General features: G+C 40.7%; 1 pseudogene; it reads right to left on the reverse strand.

The window, feature by feature from the left end:
* Positions 1-4,242: 4,242 nt before the first annotated feature.
* LOC100654699 (nucleophosmin-like) lies at positions 4,243-5,527 on the reverse strand (annotated as a pseudogene).
* Positions 5,528-7,249: the final 1,722 nt, after the last annotated feature.

Genomic DNA, 7,249 nt, shown 5'->3' on the forward strand with positions numbered 1-7,249 from the left:
CAGAGGACAAAATAGACTCAGAAAAAAGGGAAATGGTTTCCTGAAAGCAGCAGAGTTGGTAATTTCACAATTAAAACCACGGATCCTTGCTATGAAGCCCAGGTCTCCTCTTTCCCTCATCAGTGCTTCCTCACACTTCCTCACACTGGGAAGATTCATTGGTACAGTGATGCTGGGCATCTCACTGGAAACCTTCAGGAAGTACTGACAGGAATGAGTCATGAAGAGTCCAGAACTAATAAAACAAGGGAGAATAGGGAAAGAAACATGGAAGGGGCAGGGACCCAATAGACTAAGATTTACCCCAGAAGAAAAACCTTCAACTGGAAGAAATAAAAAGGACTCTAAATTTAAGGACCAGAACCCACTTACTAGCTAGAAACCACCATCGCACTATTTCTTATCATGAAACTGGACTAAAGGAAGTAACTGAGACAAGGTATTTATAAAGAGAGGGCATCGCAAGACGACTATGATAAATGAAAGCAAATGGTTTGGATGATACAGAGATAGAAACTGTTCTACCTAACCCTATCTACCCAAAGAAACTTCTGCAAACAGATGGGCATTTTGAAACACCCAGATGCTTCCAAAACTAATCAGACCTATACACCGAGAAGGGAGGTGAGAAGAGGCAGTTTTAAAAGATCATTGCAGGAAGAAACAAAGTTCTGAAATGTTCCTTACATGATATTTGCAGTGAGATTTATTTTTGAAATGTAGAGGGCTTGGGATATGCTTAAAGATTCACCAGGATTATAAAGCACACAAAGTTTTCTCTAGAGAAATAAAAATAATAATTACACAGATTGAGGAACTACTTTTTGCCATGATACTGTCCCTGCAGCAGGGATCAGTGTCACTCAGCTAGCCAATTTGTCATGCAGTTGACAAGTGGCAAAACCAGGATTTAAAAGAAAGTCTAAAGCTTTTCAAATCTTTCTTCCATATAATATTGAAAAAGAAACAAATGATTTCTCAGGAAATAAAGCAGTTTATATAAGAAGCTGGGGAAACAAATGTGTTAGGAGAGAAAAAAATAAAATACAACCTCTTATTTGAAAACAGAGCAAGATTGGAATGCCATAGAAGGAAAAATGTATCTGTCCTTTTAAATATAAGTAAGATTTTTCAGGCTCAAAATTTTTGTCCTGATATCCCAGGAATAATCTATTCCCATTGTATTAGCTTTAGTGCAATATCAAACTACACCAAAACTTCAGTAGCTTATGAAAGTGTTTAATTCTCACACACTTCACATACTAGTGGCTGTCGTGGTATACATTTTCTGATTCCAGGATCCCGGTGAAGAAGCAGCCCCTTATTGATCATACAGTTCTTATGGAAAAGGGAAAAGAACAAGAAAGTTGAAACTTAAGCCTCTTAAAACTTCCGCTTGGATGTCGCCTAAACCAAGCCAACCCTATTGCCGTCAAGGTGATTCCAGCTCATAACAAACCTATAGGACAGGGCAGAACTGCCCCAGAGTGTTTCCAAGGCAGTAATCTTTACAGAAGCAGATCTCCACATCTTTCTGTGGAGAGGCTAGTGGGTTTGAACTGCCAACCATTCAGTTAGCAGCCAAGCACTTTAACAAATGCACCACCAGCGTTCCTTGGATGTCACATAAGTCAAGCCTGCTCACGTCAGTTGGCCAAAATAAACCACATGACCATTCCCAACATCAGTGGGGCAGGGATGTGCACTCTTCTGTGAAAAGGACAATGGCCGCAGGTGTATAATATTCTCAGAGGGAAGGAAGAAATAAGGTGCTGGGAGCACTAATACGATCTATTACAGTCTACTCACAGAGGCACAAATACAGCCTTCATTCCCACAAGCAAAACTCACTCAACTCTCCACAGAAGAGACTCTAAATGTCTCAGGTTTCTTGATCTATAATATGCATGGAAATTGTCTTCGTCATCTAGTGCTGCTATAATAGAAATACCACAAGTGGGTGGATTCAACACACAGAAGTTTATTCTTTCACAGTCTAGTAGGCTAGAAGTCCAAATTCAAGTCATCGGCTCCAGGGAAAGGCTTTCTCTCTCTGTCAACTCGGGAGGAAGGTTCTTGTCATCAATCTTCCCCTGGATTAGGAGCTTCTCTGCACAGGAACCCCAGCTCCAATGGATGTGCTCTACTCCTGGCACTGCTTTCTTGGTAGTATGAGGTCCTGCTGTTTCTCTGCTTGCTTCTCTCTTTTATATTCCAAAAGAGATTGACTGAAGACCCAGCCTAATCTTGTAGATTGAGTCCTGCCTCATTAATTTAGCTGCTGCTAATCCTGCCTTATTAACTTCATACCCAAAACCCAGTGCCCTCAAGTCAATTCTGACTCATAGCGACCCTATAGGACAGAGTAGAACTGCCCCATAGAGTTTCCAAGGAGAGCCTGGTGGATTTGAACTGCCGTCCCTTTGGTTAGCAGCCGTAGCACTTAACCACTACGCCATACAGGTAGGATTTACAACACAAACGAAAACCACATCAAGTAACAAAATGGTGGGCAATCACACAGTGCTGGGCATCATGGCCTAGCCAAGTTGACACACATTTTGGGGGGACACAATTCAATCCATAACAGATATTGTTCCACTTGATTGAGAGTCTTGTGAGCTAAAAAAACAACTTGTTCGCCATATATCCAGCACATATTGACCTCTTTTTTATAGTACCTTTGTCAAATGTGGCTAATTACAACCAAGGGATATGAATACATTTTGTCTTTCAACATCTTTACTAGAAGTCACAAGTTCATTAGATAGATGCATGGCCTGTCAGCTAAGTTATGATATTTTACCCAATGTTTTGCCTCTTCACAATAGAAGCTGGTATTTTTCTAGCCTCCAATAACACTTTTTTGGCTTTATGCTGCCCAACCCTAAATTCAATGCCACATATTTTAGGTAATTTTAGGTGATTGTTGTTAATATTGTTACAGAAACACCCTACTTCTGGTACTAATTTCTTTTGTCAGTCAGCTTTGCTGCACATAAGGAACAGCACCAAAGTTTCAGGGGCTTAACTCAATAAAACATATTTCTTACTCAGGCTACATCTCAGTGGCTGTAGATCAGTTGCTACAATTGTACTACATATCTCTTCTCATTCCAGGGCCCTATGAAGGTATAGCCTTTTTTTGGAGCATGCCATTCTGAGGGCAGAGGAAAAACAAGATTGCTGATTAAAACTTGATATCCCTCCTAAAGCTTTTGTTGGGTATAGGATAAATTATGACTGCTCATTTTCCATTGGCCAAAGCACAAAATGTGGCCAAGTTCAACCTCAAGAGAGTGGAGGTATGTACTCCTTCACAGGGAAGGAAGGAGCACTACAGGTCACACAGCAATAAGTAAGGATGTACAATCCTCTTATAAGGAAAGGGGAAATGAAGAGTTGGTATCGAAAATATATTCCACCACACTCTCTTTGTGATATCAGTCAATGTGCTATACACAGTTCTGTATTCTCCACAGTATGTAACTCAGTGTCTTGTATATAAGTATTGAGCAGATATTTGTTGAATTGCAGAATTCATATATGGCCATGTGTCAGGGAAGATTTGGGGAGGAAAAGGCTTTGGAGGCAAGCCCAACTCACATTAACAGCCATAAACATGATGTTTCTTTAGTCTTTCGTCCTTAAATAATTCTACAATGTGTGTCGGTGGTAGATTATTGCTTAGTAGATTGTTCCAGGAATGGTCCCTAGTGAATCACACCTCCCTATATTCATACCCCTCCCATATTGATTCTGGGCTTGGATGTTTGACCTGCTTTGGTCAATGAACATAGCAAACAAAACACAAAAAGAAGCTTCAAAAGTGCATGCTCATATGGACTTGACGTTTTTAGATGCTGGAAATCCTCTGCCACCATACAAACAAGTCCAGGCTAGCCTCCTGGATGATGAAAGTTTCAGAGAAAGAAGCCCAGCCATTCCAGGTGTCTTAGTCATCTAGTGCTGCTATAACAGAAGTACCACAAGTGGATGGCTTTAACAATGACAAATTTATTCTCTCATGGTTCAGTAGGCTAGAAGTCTGGATTCAGGGCCCCAGCTCCAGGGGAAGCCTCTCTCTCTCTGTCGGCTCTGGAGGAAGGACCTTGTCGTCAGTCTTCCCTTGGTCTGGGAGCATCTCAGCACAGGAACCTCAGGTCCAAAGGACGTGCTATGCTCTCAGCACTGCTTTCTTGGTGGCATGAGGTTCCCAACACTCTGCTTGCTTCCCTGTCCTTTTTTTTTTTACTTTATTAAAATACTGAGTTTATTTCACATGTATATTTTTTGTCTCCCCACCATTTCCATTTGTCTGACCACTGCTACTACTATGTCCTATCAAAACACTCCATACATACTTAAAACCAAGCAAAGGGTGGAGTTCCATCTTTAAAAACTAAACAGGCATTTTGGAGAACACATTCTTGGCAAAAGAATCTGGACAACATGTATCAGACAGGGTAGGGAAAGTTCTCACTCTGCATTATAAAAAGGACAGCCAGATATCAACTGTTACAGAAATGAAATAAGACGGAAAATTTTAACAAACAGTTTAAACTATTTTCTTTAAAGAGACTTCCTCCACTGCCAGAGATCCTGAATAGCCTCCTGGTCAGTCATCCGGAAGCAATTCTTCACGTAATTGATGAATTTGGCTTCCACTTTGGGAATAGAACCACCCTTTTCTATACTTGTTTGCATTTTTGCTTTAATGTATTCTACACAACTAGGCCCTTTTGGCGTTTTAGGAGTTTTTTCCTGTTTTTTGAAAGATTCTTGACCTTTTGACCTTGGTGTTGATGGTTTTGAGTCTTTTCTCTTCTGGTTTGATTTTTGTGCATTTTTGGCTGGAGTATCTCATACAGATTTCTTCACTGGAACTTTTTCTTCAGTTTCTTCATCATCAAAATCATCATCATCATCATCTTCATCATCATGGTCACCTTCATCAGCAGCAAGTTTTAGTTTTTTCTGTGGAACCTTGTTACCACCTGCAGGGGCAGATCGCTTTCCCGACATGCTCAAGAGTTTCACGTCTTCATCATCTGATTCTGCAGCTTCCTCCACAGCTACTAAGTGCTGTCCACTAACATGCACAGGCCCTGAGCCACACTTCAACCGTAAGACCACAGGTGGCGTTATTTCAAAGCCGCCAAGGGATACCATTGGCTGTACAGACATTTTCAAAGTTGCCAGTGTTACTTTAATTGGGCTGCCTTCATAATTCATTGCCTCTGCTTCAACAATGTGCAATTCATCCTTTGCACCAGCACTTAAACTGACCATTCTTAAAGATAACTGGTGTTCGTTTTCATCATTATCCACCTTAAAGTGATAATCTTTGTCAGCCTTTAGTTCACGACCGAAAAGATAGTTTTGGGGCCTCAGGGGGCTCATGTCCATGTCCATCGAATCTTCCATGAGGTGGTGGAATGCGCTTAGGTAGGAGAGGAGGACAGAGAGAAACCACCACAGCTGCTGAAAACAGCCACGCAGGACGGAATCATACCAGGGAATTCCCTTTCCTTTTATCTATTAAGGGATAAAAGGTGGTGCAGGCCATACCCCAGGGAAACTCCCTTTACATTGGATCAGGGAGGTGATCTGAATAAAGGTGGTGTTACAATCCCACTCTAATCCTTTCGACATAAAGTTACAATCACAAAATGGAGGACAACCACAGAATACTTGGAATCATGGCCTAACCAAGTTAATACACACACTTTTTGGGGAACATAATTCAGTCCATGACACCACGCATCCCAAGTGAGAGTCTCAGACATGTAAGTGAGGTCATCCTAGACCATCCAGTCCCTGCAATGTGGCCTAGGCCAGATGATCCACCCAATAAGCCCACAAAATTGTGAGAAAGAGTAAATACTTGTTGTTTTAATACTCTATGTTTTGGTGTGATTTGTTATGTAGCAAAAGCTAACTGATTCAGCAGATGTTATTTCAGGTCTGCTTTTTGCTGCCCCTCTTATTAGCTTTCCTTGGTTTCCCAGACAGATTTCATACTTTGTACCAAAGACTAAATATATGAAATCATTTGCATGTTTTTAATGATGATGACAAAACAGAAAAAGGAAAAAGAGTAAAATATTCTCCTCATTTTATTGAAGTATTTACTCACAAGTTACTGCATCAAAAAGACTTTCTTTGCTTATCTGAAAAAAGTATACATAGCCCTCTCTCACTTCCTTACCCTTATCCTACTTCATTTTTCTTTACGGTATGTAGTTCTTGTCGTTAGCTGCCATGGAGGTGGCTCTGACTCATGGTGACCGTATGTAAGATATAGTGAAACATTGCCTGGTCCTGTGTTATCTACATGATCGTTGGCATATTTTAGCACATAGTTGTTGCCATTGTGTAGTGCATTCCATACTAAATGGCTCAACTTCCAGTACTATATCAGACATTGTTCGGAGTTTCCATTTGCTAATTTTCAGAAGTATATCTCCAGGCCTTTCTTCCTAATCTGTTTTAGCTTGGAAACTCTCCTGAAACCTGTCCATCACAGGTGACCCTGCTGGTATTCAAAATACTGATGGCATAGCTTTCAGCATCACAACAACACACAAGCCACTACAGTAAGACAAACTGACAGATGAGTGGTAGTTACAGTATGTACTACTACCTATTATTATTATGGACATAAATTCAAATATGTACTACATATATGTGTGTGAATACAATATATAAATATATAAATACTTTTTTTGTAGTATATATTCTTTTTTTTATTATACTTTAGATGAAGCTTTATAGGACAAACTAGCCTCTCATTAAACAGTTAGTACACATATAGTTTTATGACACTGGTTAACAGCCCAATGACGTATCAACACTCTCCCTTCTCAACCTTGGGTTCCCTATTACCAGCTTTCCTGTCCCTTCCTGCCTTTTACTCCTTGTCCCTGGGCTGTTCTGTCCCCTTAGTCTAGTTTTGTTTTATGGGCCTGTCCAATCTTTGGCTGAAGGGTAAACCTCAAGAGTGACTTCATTACTGAGATAAAAGGGTGTCCAGGGGCCATACTCTCAGGGTTTCTCCAGTCTCTGTCAGGCCAGTAAGTTTGGTCTTTTTTTGTGAGTTAGAATTTTGTTGTACATTTTTCTCCAACTCTGTCCAGGACCCTCTATTGTGATCCCTATCAGAGCAGTCAGTGGTGATAGCCAGGCACCATCTAGTTGTACTGGACTCGGTCTGTTGGAGGCAGTGGTAGATGTGGTCCATGAGTCC

The sequence above is a fragment of the Loxodonta africana genome, chromosome 5 (assembly GCF_030014295.1).
Source record: "Loxodonta africana isolate mLoxAfr1 chromosome 5, mLoxAfr1.hap2, whole genome shotgun sequence".
Classification (NCBI taxonomy): Eukaryota; Metazoa; Chordata; class Mammalia; order Proboscidea; family Elephantidae; genus Loxodonta; species Loxodonta africana.